The sequence below is a fragment of the Argopecten irradians genome, chromosome 1 (assembly GCF_041381155.1).
Source record: "Argopecten irradians isolate NY chromosome 1, Ai_NY, whole genome shotgun sequence".
Lineage (NCBI taxonomy): Eukaryota > Metazoa > Mollusca > Bivalvia > Pectinida > Pectinidae > Argopecten > Argopecten irradians.
In genome coordinates this window covers 58,790,452-58,807,546 of record NC_091134.1, presented here as the reverse complement: position 1 = coordinate 58,807,546, position 17,095 = coordinate 58,790,452, and the positions used below count along the sequence as shown (strand labels likewise).

General features: G+C 36.1%; 2 protein-coding genes and 2 pseudogenes across 2 annotated transcripts in view; 3 read left to right on the top strand and 1 right to left on the bottom strand.

The window, feature by feature from the left end:
- The window catches only part of LOC138336107 (activating signal cointegrator 1 complex subunit 3-like), a 332,564-nt gene that overhangs the window by 99,466 nt on the left and 216,003 nt on the right, over nucleotides 1-17,095 (top strand). The gene's annotated exons all lie outside the window — the stretch shown is intronic.
- LOC138335213 (beta-1,4-galactosyltransferase galt-1-like) overlaps nucleotides 1-17,095 on the top strand; it is a 68,294-nt gene that overhangs the window by 10,525 nt on the left and 40,674 nt on the right. The gene's annotated exons all lie outside the window — the stretch shown is intronic.
- LOC138335201 (uncharacterized) lies at nucleotides 1,205-3,701 on the top strand (annotated as a pseudogene).
- Nucleotides 5,030-6,318, bottom strand: LOC138308412 (uncharacterized; annotated as a pseudogene).

Sequence of the window (17,095 nt, the reverse complement as noted above, 5' to 3'; positions counted from 1 at the left end):
GTGTTGGAGGAAGCTGAGTATACATTGGGAAACAGAAGGCGATCCAGAGAACTGTCTTGAGTGGTGTCCAAATCCCAATGGGTGGTTCGAATGATTGTGAAAATTGAGGGAAATGGTGAAAATACATGAGTTTCAAAGACAATTCTCAGGATGGGAGGTCGGAAGCCCAAACAAACTCGCTGAATCCACAACTGAGAAATTTAATGAGTTGTTTTATATTATGTAATATTATCAAACACTAAAAGGTTATTTTTACTTGTGCTTCATAATTACATACATTGGGTGATGGATTGGTGTGATTCTGTGCCTCTCTACCAGAAATGCTTGTACTTGTTCAATCATTATTGATGTTTCTTTCTCGACATGTGTTCTTATCCCACAAGTCTAGATCTGATGTAGGTGTTCTCTCAATGTTTTAACCATCAGTAAGCCTAAAATATAATATTTCATAAGGGAGGTAATCCTGTTACAGGCAGTGTTTAGGGTTATGGCCCTTGAATTACCACATTTTGAAACCATACCTTTGAAACATATGGCATTTATGTAAGAGAAATTTGCTCATGAAATCTTGGGGCATTTCGTCAATTAACTTGGATCTTGACTCTACAAAGACTTGTAGAAGTTGTTTGATATTTATATTTATAATACACGAATAAGTCTTAGTTTTGGTGATGATTGTGTTATATTCTATAGTTGTTATTCCACTGGAGCTAGAGCTGGAGTAAAAAGACAGTGTAGTGCTTGAATAAAACTATTGTCGCTGTTTTTCAGACTGATCATAAATAATTCAGCAGGAACAAGAACATTGCAGGTTCCATTGTGTCTCCGTGTACCTGTCAGACATTCCAAGTCAAATCAATGTTTGTCATTTCACACACGGAACTAAGGCTTTTCAAGCATTCTACTCAAATACAGCCATGACCAAAGTAAGATATTGAAATTTACATTGAAACTTCATTTTAGACTTAAATAGGCTTCTGTCATAATTTCTATCGTAAAAAACTTATGATTGAAATCTGTTTCAAATTTAGTTCAAAATTTCAAGGATGAGTATCGTTTATGCTCTGTCGGCGGAAGAGCATCTTTAGATATTCAGATGTGTTCTGGTTTTTTAGTGCGAGTGAGCTTTCGCACTATTATTTTTGTTGTTGGGTATGGAGTCTGTGTTGACATTTGCTATGCGCTGATTCCAACGGTGTAATGCCTTCAACCTGTTGTTCCGTACCTGGGTGTCACAATAGAGGAGGTCATAGTTTCCCCACCGAAAGTAAGCTGCGAAAAGCATGGATTTGTGCTATCAAGCGAGGCAATACCAGGTTTAGTTTGTGGGAGCCAAACCAACATAGCGTCGTCTGTAAAATGCATTTCAAGGACGATGATTACAGTCAAGAAACATCTTATGGTAAGTTAGTTTATAGATAGACTAATTATAATATTTCATTGAAAAAAACGTGTTTGACCATTGTGTATGCATATATGTTATGATGGTATTTCGGACTCGTAGTGATTACCGTCCGAGGCGACGGTCTAATGTTATCTGACTGGAAAGAGATATGACTGTAAACAGTTAAATGCACTCGGCAGGTCCTGCTCGGTACCTGCTCGGTACTGCAACCAGTGATCGCACAATCTCTACAGTACAGTCAGACATATTCACGATGTAGAAAATACGACATGTACAACTAATGTTGTAATATAATACTGATATTGTTATATCGAGCGATCTAGTAACTACTGCTATCGGCTAAACATAGTCGCTTCGTTATCACACCCGGTCCCCTCCCTCCACACACACACACACCCTGTAGATAGATATAAAATATTTAATTTACGCCTTGCAAGTGCTAAGGTTTAATGAAACGAGATTCCCATGATACTCTGTGTATGTGTAAAAAGGATAAAAAGCAAAATTAACAAACAAAAAATGAGCAAATGTGTATTAATTTTTTTTTTACATCAAAGCAATATGTAATTATCATATTAAATTTTAAGTGGTATTAAAATGTGATTCATGCAGCTGCAAAATTTAATTTTTATTTTTCACTTTTAATATTTTTAGGATCATCACCATTACATCAACGTCTAAAGAAAGGTGTTGTTCCAAGTGTATTCTCATGGACTGATGAACCATCGCCACAGGACCATGCTAGAGGACAACGTGTAATGAATAGAGGTATCAAAAGGAAACTACTCGTAGAACTTGATGCTGTAGCTAATACCGAGTCTGATGACAATTTACATACTGTACCAGACATTGGACTTAATGTTGAGATTTGTGATGATGAAACCGGTGAAGTATTACAGGAAAATGAAACCAAGTCTGACATAAGTGTTCCAACCACCTTTACTTCATCCACTCAGACACCAGCTCATCCAATGTTTAACATTTATAACTTCATTGATGATGATGCTGGAATACATTTTTATACTGGACTAGAAAATTATTTTCGATTTCTGTTTGTTTTAAGAACACTTGGACCAGCAGCATATTCGTTGGAATATATAGGACATCAAGTTTGTAATATGTCAGTTGAAAATCAATTTTTTATGACATTGATGAAATTAAGACGTCACACTACTAATTTTGAACTGTCAAGACTCTTCGGGATATCTGACAACACAGTATCTAATATTGTATTAACTTGGATAAATTTTATGTATTTACAATGGAAAGAGTTAGATTTGTGGCCAGTAAGAGAACTTGTACATCACTTTACACCATCTGACTTTGGATTGAAGTTTCCCACCACCAGATTAATTGTTGATGGAACTGAGTGTCCTATTAAGAAGCCAAAAGCACCCAAGGCTCAACAAGCTACCTTTTCAACATATAAAAAAACAGAAACACTGTGAAGACTCTCGTTGGTGCCACACCTGGTGGGTTTATTTCATATGTTTCCCCAGCTTATGCTGGTTCAACTAGTGACCGTCAGATATGTGAGAGAAGCAATCTATTAACAAAATGTGACCCTGGGGATTCTATTATGGCTGACAAAGGCTTTAATGTACAAGATATATTTGCACCGATGGATATATCTATAAACATACCAAGTTTCTTTAAAAAGAAGAATAGACTTTCTGGAGAAATTGTCATGAAGGATAGGAAAATTGCAAGCAAGCGTGTTCATATTGAACGAATAATTGGTTTAGCAAAAACTTATAAAATATTAACTGAGCCTATGACAAGTACAGAGACAAAGTTGGCAACTGAAATTATATTTATTTGCTTCATGCCTTTGTAATTTTCGCCCTTGCATTGTTCCATCTCATGCTTAAAGGGACAATTCAGTTTTACACTATAGTGATCGGATGTCTTGCATGCAGAACCCTGGCCCTTGCCATTCTTGTAGTAAAGATTTTTTTGTCTAGAACTACTCATATCGCTCTTACAGTAGGGTGTTTACCTAATTAGATGCATGTTCTTGTCTAAACATTATTTTATCAACTCCTCTGGTTATGTACTGCATTTGTTTAACTTGCATGACTTTGGCTTGGGTGTTGGTACAGCATACATGATGTACCTGCTTAATCGTATTGATCAACGATTTGGAATTTCAACGATATCAATCAAATTACATAATGTCATGACTCATGAAATTTGTCAATATTTCTTGTTAATATATGTTTCATAACGAATGTAGAACAATACATTTGTAGCAGAATTACCTTCACTGAATTGTCCCTTTAAATGTATTTACATTTATAACTAAATATTTATATTAATAGTGTATGTAAATTAAGTCAGTGATTCAGATTGGGGATAAATTTACTTAATTTAGTCCATTTTGCTAGTACGTATATACTCTTTCCAAATGTCCTTAAGATTTTGAAAATCCATAATCATTCCAATAGAGCTAGCTATAGATATCAATATTGTCATAACAAAATTTTGTAAAAATCCCAAAAGGTCCTAATGATTTTGAAGCTAATCTGGAACACAGTAAGTTTATAAGTAATTTAAAGGTTTGGTTTGTTTGGAACAGCCAGGCTTATAAGGACCTGTCAGGTTTAGATTGTGGAGGAAAGGCCAGAGTACCCAGCGAAAAACCGTTGACAAGCTATAGCTAGCGGTCACTACAGGTCTATCTGTTCATGTCCCACATGGGATTCAAACTAGCGGCCTAGAAGTATTAGTGCACATGTGGAAATCTAGAGATTGTTGCCATGGTAATGTTCACTTTCAGCCTATCAGGACATGAATCACTCAGCTAAAGTATCCCAGAGTCAAACTCACTTTGTCTTTACATTTTATATACCGGTAAAACAAATACTGCAACAAATTTACATGCGAAATATTTTTTGTTTACATTAATTAAGTGACAGTGTATATCACTTACATGTATAAAAGTAAAATTTTTATTTGTATGCTTTAGACAAAACAAACAACAAGTTGGCTAATAAATGAACTTGGTCAATATTTTGGAGAGGTTAAATTTCAACATGATCATAAAGATTCATTCGTAGTGTCTTGTATCATATAAGTGTACTTTATGCAATGTACTGATAAACTTAATCGTTCAGAGAAGAGTGAACTGACAACTTAAATCTTTAATTATCATGTTATACAGTAGCGGGTACTTGGTACGAACATGTCAGAATACATAACTGATAACAATAAAAGTACATAAATTCATTACTCTTTCCATTATTTTTCATAAAGTTTATATGTGATATATTTACAAATGGCACTGACTCAATAATTAATCACCCATGTACCTTCTGAAATTATCATTATCAAGTGCTGCATAATGTCAATGATACTGGAACACATACTAGATCTGTAACTGTTATTATGAAAATATTGGTGGTAATGTTTATGATTAAATATCACACTATACAAACAGGATACCTCAGCCTCCATAACAAACGATGTGTTCCACTGATCATGAATCAGCTGTTGAATAGATCTAAGACAATGTCAGGATGTTTGACAGAACATTTTGGTAAAAAAAACATGGTATATTTACAGAAAACTGTAAATAGAAGGAATAATTATTTACTTTGTTTATATTATACCATAGGAGGAAAATGATAATTGAAATAATGATAAATTGATAATTGAGACAGTGAATTTTACATCAATCAGCTTAAATTATGCCATGATTTTGCAATTTTAATTTTACTTGTGCTCAATCATTATTCTCTCATAACCTTAACAAAATAAAAAAAAATCATTCAAGGAAGAATGGAAATTTGACATTACTAAGCCTTTAACACTCATACATCTGTTCATACATCCAACTCAGAATCTGACAAGTACTCTTATGTGATTATTTTCTGTGAACTTCTACATCTCCTTTGTACGTTTTATAGTACTGTTTGCTCAGAAGTGCTGGACAGAAGTATTCATCAAAGAAGTTGGTGAGACTGGAAACCATATTTGATATAAAGTTATCATCTCTTTCAATTTCAATTATTTTCATATCACACAGAGTGAAAACAACAAAATCACATCTGTGCATTTTGGTACAAAAAAGCTGTCCTTGGACTTGATAGAAGTAATCATGCTTAGGAGATAAGATTAGATTTCCCTCCCCATTTTCTCTCAGGTATGGTATGGACTGCGGGGTGATCTCCTTGTCTCTAGAAACATACGGACACTTAACCTCAACTAAATGTGACCCTTCAACTACACCATCGGGTGAAGCTGCCAAATAAGGATGGGATTCAGAAATGAATAGTCCACATTTTGAAACATCACACTTTTTTTTCTGACATGTATCTTTCTATAGCAAATGGTTCATACTTCTTCCCATGAATAATGGATGGGGCCTTCAACTTTTCAGCTGGTTTCAGATATGCACTTGCAAGCCGCTTTTTATCGGTGAGGCTTGTCAACTTGCATATTCTTCCAAATGAAGAGGAGCAAAGCCTTTTGCTTCTCTCTGCTCCCCAAAGTTTACTGTTTGATTGTTCTCTCGTGTTTGACTCAATTTTAGAAACATAATGTTCATCAACATCTTTTACACCTAATGAAGTCAGAAAATTATCCTCATGCGTCAAAGCAAAGTAGTCATGATCATGAGCTACAGCCAATGTATTTGCTGGAACAAAAGTTTGAAAAATTGGTAAATTAGAAATTCCTGGAGAAGACAGACAAATGTTTCTGAAATTGTCCTTATAGTTGTCACACTTTCTCAAATGCAATGGTCTAGGATCAAATTTTATGTTACAGACTTCATTAGCACCATCCATTTTCAACTCTCTTGCTTTAAGTGGAGATCCCTTATACCTCTTTACATGATGGAAAGTTTGTAGCTTTTCTGTACATGTTAGTTCCACGATCACGTTTTTTACAAGAAAATTCTGATACAGCATACAGTACAGTACTGCACCATGCTTGATACAGATGGCATTTTGGTCCCATGCCCGCAGGCAAATACATTCCCAACGGTGACTCTTGAACAGGCCCAACAGATTCAAATGAAACATCAATTTTGTAAAGCTAGCTTGATATTGGACATTTCAGCATAGACAGGAACATTCTTACATTGAAACGTATCGATTAAAGAGTAATAAACACTCCGTTCGCAATGTTCATGAGGTATAACACTTTGTACAAATTCAAATTCTCATCTATACCTACTCGACTAGCCTTTGTCGATATTGTTTCAAGGTAATGTGTTATATAATTTTTTATTTTTAGCAGTTGTTACATTAGGGGAATTTTTTTTCTGGTTTTCAGTCCTAATTTTTTCCTTTTTCTGTCCAAACTGTTTCCGGTCACCAAATACCGCCTGTGCTTCATCTGGAAGCTGCATTTTGAAATCTTCCATTCTGACGTCATTATTGCTGCCAAAGTTGAAATTTCTTGTATATGATTCCAGTCTGAAATTGCAATTGAAGCTAATACTACTACTATAGCTATCAATAAATTAACTCAAGCCATTAAACAAGTTCTTGTAGTTCAAATATTGAGTGGTTTTTAGCTATGAAGCTCAACAAATTTACAGTAGACGGTAGTAGTCTATATCTATAACAAGGGGTGTTATCATATGTTCACAAATGATTACATTATACAGGCAAATTTACATACAATAGCAGTCCACTATCTTATATTGATCTTGTATTTTATAAACATTTTTTAAAGAAATTTTAAAATAATCATGTCTGGATAAAATAGATAGGCTGCATAGCTGCGATGATATCGACTTGACGATCCCCCATAAGAATTTACAATGCGTTCAAGCACAGTCGGACTTACACAAGTCTACCGAATACAGACGTATTTTAAACAAGAACAAATAACGCCATGAATCTAAAAACAGCCATAATAATTCTTTATTTGTTTATTATTTACAGCAAGTATGATTAATTGATAATACTAGCGACCTTTGTCAAAAACCAAAACAGGATGAGCGCATCAGACCATCTTTGTTTACGTTATACATAGGCCCTACATACAGTACATTAGCTAACCTTTCAATCAGTTCTTTTTTACGCCCAGGACACTTTCGCATTGCGTTTCTTCAGTTCACACTTAAGTTGATCATTTGTCCATGTTCCATACTTGTCTGAAGACATCGTTACCGGCAAAGTTTCATTCAGGATAACGACTTTTAGCGATAAAAGAGACGCAGAAAATCGTTGACGAAATCGTCTAAAATCGTAATGTTACCGAAAACCAACTTGGACCGGGTCGCCCGAAGCGCCACCTGTCGATTTCAAGTAAGGTAACTGGCCTCGATTCGCCACTGGGCACATGATACCGGAAGTCACTGTCATGTACCGTTTAATGGATTTCGCTGTAATTTAGTGTCACTAACTTTTTAAAAACATATACTAAGGTATAGCTATCACTGATGTTCTATTTTAAATTAACAACATTGACATTAGACAGTGCTAAACACATTTGTTTTGTATTAACTTTAAGTGGCGTATCATACAAAGTCTTGCATCGGTCACGATATTCTAAGCATCTGAATGCAAATCAGTTTTATTTTATAGTCAGTAAAAGAAAGTGATGAAACGGATAGATTTTGGTGCCAGAGCCTAAGACATTTACAACATTATTTATTTATGGTACATTGCATTATTAGGTCACCTGAGACGAAGTCTCAGGTGACCTATTCTAATCGCCTTTTGTCTGTCGTCGTGCGTCGTGCGTCATGCGTAGTGTGTCCGTAAACAATTTACATTTTCGACTTCTTCTCCAAAACTGCTGAAGCAATTTCAATGAAATTTTGCACAAACCTTTTAAGGCATAAGGCCAATCAAAATTGTGAATTATATGGTCCCCACCCCCCAGAGGGCTGTGGGAGGGGCCAAAAGGGGTAAAATTGAGTAAAATTTCAAAAATCTTCTTCTCTACTCACAGATGTGGTAGAATCAAATACTCTTCATAGATAGAAAGGTCTTAAGGTCCTTTACAAAAATTGTGAATTATATGACCCTGGGGTCTCTATTTTCCCCCTGGGGAGGGGGTTAAGTTTACTATAGTTTATATTGGGAAAACACATTTTTGCGCATTATTTGGTCATTTGTAATAGGAAATGAGTCAAATGTTGTCAGAATTATCAGTATGAGAAGGCCATTTAATCCTATTAACAAATTTTCTATGACTGACCCCCAGGGGCCTTAGGGGCGGGGTCAAAAGGGGTCAAATAGGCTAAAACTTCAAAAATCTTCTTCTGAAATTCTGGAAATGGTAGAATCAAATACTTTTCATAAATAGAAAGGTCTTAAGGTCCTTTACAAAAATTGTGAATTATATGACCCTGGGGTCTCACGTTTTCCCCCTGGGGAGGGGGTCAAGTTTACTATAGTTTATATAGGGAAAACACATTTATGAGTATGTTTTGCTCAATTTTCATCGGAAACGAGTCAAACTTGGTTAGAATTATTAGCCTGAGATAGCATTTTAATATCATATACACATTGGTTCTGGTCGACCCCCTGGGGGCAGAGGGGCGGGGCTAAAAAAGGGTCAAATAGGCTAAAACTTCAAAAATCTTCTTCTGAAATTCTGGAAATGGTAGAATCAAATACTTTTCATAAATAGAAAGGTCTTAAGGTCCTTTACAAAAATTGTGAATTATATGACCCTGGGGTCTCACGTTTCCCCCCTGGGGAGGGGGTCAAGTTTACTATAGTTTATATAGGGAAAACACATTTATGAGTATGTTTTGCTCAATTTTCATTGGAAACGAGTCAAACTTGGTTAGAATTATTAGCCTGAGATAGCATTTTAATATCATATACACATTGGTTCTGGCCGACCCCCTGGGGGCAGAGGGGCGGGGCTAAAAAAGGGTCAAATAGGCTAAAACTTCAAAAATCTTCTTCTGAAATTCTGGAAATGGTAGAATCAAATACTTTTCATAAATAGAAAGGTCTTAAGGTCCTTTACAAAAATTGTGAATTATATGACCCTGGGGTCTCACGTTTCCCCCCTGGGGAGGGGGTCAAGTTTACTATAGTTTATATAGGGAAAACACATTTATGAGTATGTTTTGCTCAATTTTCATTGGAAACGAGTCAAACTTGGTTAGAATTATTAGCCTGAGATAGCATTTTAATATCATATACACGTTGGTTCTGGCCGACCCCCTGGGGGCAGAGGGGTGGGGCTAAAAAAGGGTCAAATAAGCTAAAACTTCAAAAATCTTCTTCTGAAATTCTGGAAATGGTAGAATCAAATACACTTTATAGATGAAAAGGTCTTAAAGTTTGTTTATAAAAATTGTAAATTACATGACCCTGGGGTCTCCAGTTTCCCCTTGGGGAGGGGGTCAAGTTTACTATAGTTTATATAGGAAAAACACATTAATGAACATTTTTTGCTCAATTTTCATAGGAAATGAGTCAAACTTGGTTAGAATTATTAGCCTGAGATAGCATTTTAATATCATATCCACATTGGTCCTGGCCGACCCCCTGGGGGCAGAGGGAGAGGGCTAAAAAAGGGTCAAATAGGCTAAAACTTCAAAAATCTTCTTCTGAAATTCTGGATATTGTAGAATCAAATAATTATAGATGGAAAGGTCTTAAGGTGTTTTATGAAAATTGTGAATTATATGACCTTGGGGTCTCACGTTACCCCCTGGGGAGGGGTTAAGTTAACTTTAGTTTATATAGGAAAAACATATTTGTGAACATTATTTGCCCAATTTTTGTAGGAAATTAGTCAAACTTGATTAGAATTATTAGCCTAAGATATAGCATTTTAACATCCATATCTGTCCTTGATGACGTCCTGGGGGACCAGAGGGGCAGGACCAAACAGGGTCAAAATGAATAAAATTTCAAAAATACCTTTAAGTTCACAGGTTGATGGAAGCAAATACTCTTCATAGTCTAAAAAGTCAAATTTATAAATCACTGACCAACTTCAAGGCCCAACATATAGTGTTTATATGTCATTAATTTGTTTCATTATTTGTTTCATTATATATTCTAACTCAGGTGACCGTTAAGGCCCATGGGCCTCTTGTATCGCTTGCTACCCCCTGGGACCATAGACTGTATTTGCTGCAGTTCTAATAAATGTAATCAAATTACCAAGCCTTATGTAAGAGAAACAGAATAAAAAACATTAAGCAATATCAGTTAAGATCTGATGTACCCCAGAGAGGCAATCAAGCATGACACAGGTAATGCTTTGGTAGAGGCAATCAAGCATGACACAGATAATGCTTTGGTAGAGGCAATCAAGCATGACACAGGTAATGCTTTGGTAGAGGCAATCAAGCATGACACAGGTAATGCTTTGGTAGAGGCAATCAAGCATGACACAGGTAATGCTTTGGTCACAAACCCCCTGGAAAATTAGGCTTAGATGTACTCCCGGCAATGTTTTTAGCAATTTTTGTTGGTCTCCGGTCCAGCACACCAGACAAGGCTCTCTGGCAGCATTTGGGAGGTGTGCCCAAAGAATAATAACCTCAAAGCTTAAAATCCTCTCATGTGTCTGATGATTTTCACGCAAACTGGAACCTTGGCCACTATATCCAATTACCATTTGTGTTTACAGTTATTGTTCCGAAATTCCGATACAGTACTGGACATCGTCGGCAGAGCAATCACACTGCCCGTACATTCGGCCTGTGGCCCTAGTTCTACCTATAAACAAAGCGTTTTGTTGTCAGTAAGATACATTATTACATGGTTGGCGATAATTCGTCGCTTATAGTGAATTTAGCAGATCACGACACGATGTTCCAAGTCTGAATAGTCCCGTTATCACACCTCAATCTATCTCAATCCTCTCCTACACTCTATTTAACTCTCTATCACATCTGCCTGGACACATAATGAAATCTCACAGCCGGCCTAATCAGCGAGCATCAAGCCCGAATAGCATTAAATGTTTGATTTAGATATTTAATTTTTTTATTTTTTTTGGCAACAAACAGATGCTGTACAATTACCATACCACACTGGCACCTTTCTATGAACATGATGTGTGACAATTTTTTTGACTAATGTTATCCCATGTTGGAAAAATGGCCAATCAAGTGGTGTACTTTCTATCCCCGGATATCAGCCGATCATTGTGACCACTAAGCATTAGTCACTACGTTGCACAGAGACAGGACAGTGCTGTAGCGGATGACTATTTTGAACAGAGAAACTAAGTTGTATCAATATCAATAAAATAATATTTTTAACATTAAGCTTTAGTGTAGCAAAGATCACAATTAACAAAGGAATAGAGGGTAATCCGAGGTTGGTCACGATCTTTCATCATCAGTCAAAATGTCTTGGTTCAATATGACAAACAATGGGTGTAAATGATTTTCATGATTTTGAATTTTTATGAATTTTGAAAGTGGTTTTTGATAGCAATATCATATTGAAAAATATACGTGTTACATAAAAATGAGCGTTTGAAAATTTCTCTAAAGTGAAACACCTGTTGACGAATAAAATTGTTCGAGAGAAATAAGGGGTATTTGACGAATAGTTGCTTTGAGCGAGGATCCGGAGTTTTTGTTGCATGAAGTATATATAGGCACATGGTCTGGACCATATGCAATCAGTTCGAAGAATGGGGGAGTATTCGAGGAATGTAGGTTCGAGTTAGAGGGAGTATACTGTAAGTTTGCATCTAAAGTTCTGATGAAGTAAAGGAAAGTATTTATTACAATACGTCAAAGACGTGAATGAACCATCAATAGCACCAAGAGTTAATGAGCAATAGTGTGACATTCACCTGTTGCCGAGGATCCCGATTTCATATCAACATTTAAGGCTTGTTGGTACATATCTGGGGGGGTTATTTATTAATAATTAGGGCTTTTCACTATTTGTGAAAAGACCTATTGTTTTCGTTAAGTTTCTTATTAGGGCTTTTCACTTTTTGGTGAAAAGACCTATTGTTTTCGTTAAGTTTCTTATTCTTATTCTTATTATTCTTATTATTCTTCTTCCTGTTTTTGTGAACGCTCTATCGGTCAAACGGTAAGACATAGGATAAAAATGATTTCAGTATGTCTAAACCAAATATCTGAGGATGTTCCATGAACAAAATTAAGTAGGTCAAAAAATTCAATATGGTCGCCATGACGTAAAACCTAAAAACACCAAAACTGCAATAACTCAATAAGTATGAAAGTTATCTAAAATCTGAAGATATTTTATTGTAAAGAATGAACATATCTAACTTTTACCCATGACATGTTTCCACAAAATATGTCTCGTTAAAAAACTCGCTAAAGGTCAAAGTTTACCAAATGTTACTATTTTTAGATTTTTTTTTCATTATTCAATTTGTGCCAATTTGTTTGCAATACATCGATGCAGTATGCCATTTTAAAGATTTTAATGTCTTGAAACTTAAAATTGATCCACCAATTAATTTTTTATGACGTATTTAATATTTAACTAAGAATTTTTTGCAAATTTTGACAATTATATTTTAAACATCTCCTCTGATTCCACCAGTCCGATCAAGCCCAAACTCACACAAGATCTTCCACTTATTACCGTGACTAATTCTTGTTAATATGGTGTTGATTCAAATTCAAATATGGCCGCAATGACGTCACTTCCGGTTTAACCTAGACAGCCATAACTCGTTAACCACTGAGCCAATTTCTTTCATTTTTTTATATGTTATGTAGAATAGCATACTGAGAACCTTTGTAATTGTACATTTTTCTCTAAAATGTCAACTTCCGGTTGTTTATTGACTCATAGTGCAAAATCGCCGTTTTCGGTGAAAATCACGAAAAAATCTTCTTCTCAAGTTCTACATAGTATAGAGGCTTCATGTTTTGCATGAAGTAAGCTTAGATAGTTGACTATCGGGTTTGAAAAAATAAACGAGCTTGACCTTCATCCAAGGTCACAGAGTGCGTGTGATTGTAGAGTTTGGAAATAATCCTGTGAAAATTCAGCTCATTGAGACAACCGTAGTTCGTTAACTACAACGCCAATTACTTTCATTTTTGGATATGTTATGTAGAATAGCATACTGAGAAACTCTGTAATTGTACATTTTTCTCTAAAATGTCAACTTCCGGTTGTTTATTGACTCATAGTGCAAAATCGCCGTTTTCGGTGAAAATCACGAAAAAATCTTCTTCTCAAGTTCTACATAGTATAGAGGCTTCATGTTTTGCATGAAGTAAGCTTAGGTAGTTGACTATCGGGTTTGAAAAAATAAACGAGCTTGACCTTCATCCAAGGTCACAGAGTGCGTGTGATTGTAGAGTTATGAAAATGATCCTGTGAAAATTCAGCTCATTGAGACAGCCGTAGCTCGTTAACCACAAAGCCAATTACTTTCATTTTTGGATATGTTATGTAGAATCGAAAATGAAACAATTCATTTAATTACAACTTTTCTGTAAAACGTCAACTTCCGGTTGGAAATAAGGGACAAAGTTCAAAAATGCAATTTTTTGACAAAATCATTAAAAAATCTTCTTCTCAATTTCTAGAAGGCCTAGAGACCTAATATTAAGCATGGAGCATGCTGACATAAATGCCTACCAAGTTTGTTAATGTGATTGACCTTGACCTATATCAAAGGGTACTCGGGCTAACAATCCTAAAATCTTCAAATGACTTAATGTAAAGTTCTGAAAGGCCTAAGACCTGGTATTGGACTTTTGGTACGTTGAAACTAAGCGCTACCAAGTTTTTTATAAATGACCTTGAACGAAGTAGCTTTTAGGTGAAAAGCCCGTCAAATTGTCCCGGTGACAATTTCTAGTTCTTATTATTATTCTTATTATTATTCTTCTTCCTGTTTTTGTGAACGCTGTATCGGTCAAACGGTAAGACATAGGATAAAAATGATTACAGTATGTTTAAATCAAACATTTAAAGGTGATCCATGAACAAAATGAAGTAGGTCAAAAAATCCAAAATGGCCGCCATGACGTAAAACCTTAAAACACAAAAACTGCTCTAACTCAAAAAATATGAAAGCTATTGTAAATCTGAAGGTATTTTATTGTAGGGAATGAACATATCTAACTTTTACTCATGACATGTTTCCACAAAAAATGCCTCGTTAAAAAGCTCGCTAGAGGTCAAAGTTTACAAAAAAGTGACTATTTTTAGAATTTTTTTATTATTCAATTTTCGTCATTTTTTTTACATTACATCGATGCAGTATGCCATTTTGAAGATTTTAATGTCTTCAAACTTAAAATTGATTCACTAATTAATTTTTTGTGACGTATTTAATATTTAACTAAGAATTTTTTGCAAATTTCGACAATTATATTTTAAACAACTTCTCTGATTCAACCAGTCCGATCAAGCCCAAACTCACACAAGATTTTCCACTTATCACCGTGACCAGTTCTTGTTAATATGGGGTTGATTCAAATTCAGATATGGCCGCGATGACGTCACTTCCGGTTTAACGAAGACAGCCATAACTCGTTAACCACTGAGCCAATTTCTTTCATTTTGTTATATGTGATGTAGAATTGCATACTGAGAAACTTTGTAATTGTACATTTTTCTCTAAAGTGTCAACTTCCGGTTGATCATTGACTCATAATGCAAATTCGCCGTTTTCAGTGAAAATCACAAAAACAACTTCTTGTCAAGTTCTACATGGTATAGAGGCTTGATATTGTGCATGAAGTAAGCTTAGGTAGTTGACTATCGGGTTTGAAAAAATAAACGAGCTTGACCTTCATCCAAGGTCACAGAGTGCGTGTGATTGTAGAGCTATGAAAATAATCCTGTGAAAATTCAGCTCATTGAGACAGCCGTAGCTCGTTAACCACAAAGCCAATTACTTTCATTTTTGGATATGTTATGTAGAATTAAAAATGAAACAATTCATTTAATTACAACTTTTCTGTAAAACGTCAACTTCCGGTTGGAAATAAGGGACAAAGTTCAAAAATGCAATTTTTCGACAAAATCATTAAAAAATCTTCTTCTCAATTTCTAGAAGGCCTAGAGACCAAATATTAAGCATGAAGCATGCTGACATAAATGCCTACCAAGTTTGTTAATGTGATTGACCTTGACCTATATCAAAGAGCACTCGGGCTAACAATCCTAAAATCTTCAAATGACTTATTGTAAAGTTCTGAAAGGCCTATGACCTGGTATTGGACTTTTGGTACGTTGAAACTAAGCGCTACCATGTGTTTTATAAATGACCTTGAACGAAGTAGCTTTTAGGTGAAAAGCCCGTCAAATTGTCCCGGTGACAATTTCTAGTTTGTTTCATTTTTGTCCCTGCAAAATATCTCGGAGCAGGTACATATTGTTTATTGGTAATTAGGGAGTTAGGAAGTAGCTAACAAATACTTAACGTCTAACAGACATATTTCTAATTGTTTTTTTAGGTCAGGATGACCTATAGTCATCGTGATTCGTCCATCGTCGTGCGCCGTGTGCCGTGCGCCATTCGTCGTGCGTAAACTTTTTCCTTTAAAACGCTACTCCTCCTTAACCGCTAAGCGGATTTCAACCAAATTTTGTTCGAAACATCATTGGCCAAGGACAATCATATTTTATATAAATGAGCCTGGTCTGACCCCTAGGGGCTGAGGGGTGGGGCCCCAAAAGGGCAAATTTTCTTAATTTTAGCTTTAAAATCCTACTCCTCCTTCATCCTTGGATGGATGTCATCCATATTTGGTGTGAAATATCATTGGCCAAGGACAATCATATTTTATATAAATGAGCCTGGTCCGACCCCTAGGGGCTGAGGGGTGGGGCCCCAAAAGGGCAAATTTTCTTAATTAGGTCATCTGACCCGAAGGGTCAGGATGACCTATAGTCGTCATGTTTCGTCCGTCGTCGTCCGCCGTCCGTCCGCCGTCCGCCGTGCGTTAACATTTCACATTTTGAACTTCTTCTCAAGTTCTACCGGTGCGATTTAGCTGAAACTTGCATGAAATGATCGTGACATGGTCCCGACAAAGTGTTGTTATTTTTCGGGTCGATCTGAAATCCAAGATGGCCGCCACAGCCGCCATCTTGAAAACACATTTTGAACTTCTTCTCAAGTTCTACCGGTGCGATTTGGCTGAAACTTGCATGAAATGATCCTGACATGGTCCCGACAAAGTGTTGTTATTTTTCGGGTCGATCTGAAATCCAAGAAGGCTGCCACAGCCGCCATCTTGAAAACACATTTTGAACTTCTTCTCAAGTTCTACCAGTGCAATTTGGCTGAAACTTGCATGAAATGATCCTGACATGGTCCCGACAAAGTGTTGTTATTTTTCGGGTCGATCTGAAATCCAAGATGGCCGCCACAGCCGCCATCTTGAAAACACATTTTGAACTTCTTCTCAAGTTCTACCGGTGCAATTTGGCTGAAACTTGCATGAAATGATCCTGACATGGTCCCGACAAAGTGTTGTTATTTTTTCGGGTCGATCTGAAATCCAAGATGGCCGCCACAGCCGCCATCTTGAAAACACATTTTGAACTTCTTCTCAAGTTCTACCAGTGCGATTTGGCTGAAACTTGCATTAAATGATCCTGACATGGTCCCGACAAAGTGTTGTTATTTTTCGGGTCGATCTGAAATCCAAGATGGCCGCCACAGCCGCCATCTTGAAAACACATTTTGAACTTCTTCTCAAGTTCTACCAGTGCGATTTGGCTGAAACTTGCATGAAATGATCCTGACATGGTCCCGACAAAGTGTTGTTATTTTTCG